Genomic DNA, 1,860 nt, shown 5'->3' on the forward strand with positions numbered 1-1,860 from the left:
CAGGAGGTAAGCAATCCCTCCTGCAAAGCAGCAGCACAGGAAGGAAAGAGGCTGGATGTACATTTGAAGAAAATGATGTAGGTGCCTGTTGGAGTGATGCCTTAGCAGGATTTACTGATGCAAAGGGGCTGAATATGGGGTGGGAGCTCTGGCCTTGCTCTGGCCAGACATAGGTTCTATGAGCCTTGTAGCTATCCACTCCCTTCTCTGTGGCCTCATCAGCTCTGCGTTAACTACAATCCCTCCTTGTCATGGAGAAGAAATAGTGAGAGGTGAATAGCCTCTCTGCTCTGGTCTACATGTGGTTCAACCTCTGGGACAACCATGGTCCAGCTCTCAATATCTAATTGAGATTGCATAACCAGATACTGCAGGCATGTATTTATATAAAAGCTATTTTAATCAAAAGACTAGCCATTAAATTGCCAGTGTTCTTAAGCATGCTTCACCAATTTTTCCACTTTTAAGACTCAAGTAGACAATTTTTTAAATGTTTTATAAATGATAAAAAATTCACATCAGATTTTAACAGAATTAAGCATACTTATTCAACACACATGGGGCCTCTGAAAAAAAAGTTATTCAATTTAATAATTTTAATTTACATTGTATATGTACATGAGCATTTCTTTCAACCCACAGGTTAACACCACAAAAAAAAAAAAAGAACTAAAAAAAGAAAAGAAAAGTACTGTGGTTAGCTGAGTGAAGAAACTCTTGAGACACTGTTGTCTGAAATAAAAGCAAGGCACTCTCCCTTAACACCTGATATATTCCTGAATTCTGCCTAGACAAAGGCATGTTCACACTGAGAGAGCTCTAAGAATAGTAGTAGATTTATTCTGCATTAACTCTTACCACTGTGACAGGTCACCTGCTGTACTCTAGCATGAATCAGTGTATTGAAGTTGACATGAAGGACAATTCCACAGATGATGGGATTTGGGAGAGTATCACAGCTAAGACTATCTATGGAAGACTGGAGGACACAGACTACGTGAAATCTCACACAGGGCTCTCAACCTGCTTCCTCCCACTCACATTCCACTTAATAAATAAACCTTGCTCAACAAAAAAGCAATTTTACTGTACTATGCTGATTTGCTTGAAAATACTTGATAAGGGCCTGCTCACAAAAAGCTCCTGCAAGCCCTTGTCTGGCTGGTGCTCAGCACCTGGCAGGATTTGTCCCTAGATAAAAGCAATTTCTCAAGGGACCTTGTGTCTTACACAAGGAGACAAAAGCAAATATTCTTTTTTTTGGATTTTATGTCTGTATGTTTTTGTATGCGCACATGTGTGTGAGTGTATATATATATATATATGTATGTATATATATATATTTAGTATATACAAAAGCAAATTCAGTCAAAATATATTTGTCTTGCTGGTCAGGCTTGTTACAGCAACCTACAAGAAACATTAGCTTCTCTGATATTTAATTATGCTATTATGTTTGCACATAAGCTTAAAAGTCAATACAAAAAGCAATACTTTTCCAAATATTATCTGCAGGTAAACCAGAAATATTAACTATAGTGATTAGAAGTCTGTTTCCCTATTGACACTACTATAAATCTTGATATAAGAATAATTTTTTCATAAAAGCACATCCAAACATAGTAAGTGATAAAATACCAGATTACTTTTTGAAAACCATACAGTGACTCGATATCTGGGTTATCCTTTGCAGCAATTAGGCAATTCATTTGGCATCTGTTTGATTGTATAATTTAATTTCCATATAAACAGCATAGTTTAAAAAAAGACAAAAGCTAGAATGTTTAAAGCTAACAAAAGATACAGTGACATCAGGTTGACATTCAAAAATTTCTTTAGCAAAATGACCAACAAAATTTT

The sequence above is a fragment of the Cinclus cinclus genome, chromosome 1 (assembly GCF_963662255.1).
Source record: "Cinclus cinclus chromosome 1, bCinCin1.1, whole genome shotgun sequence".
NCBI lineage: Eukaryota > Metazoa > Chordata > Aves > Passeriformes > Cinclidae > Cinclus > Cinclus cinclus.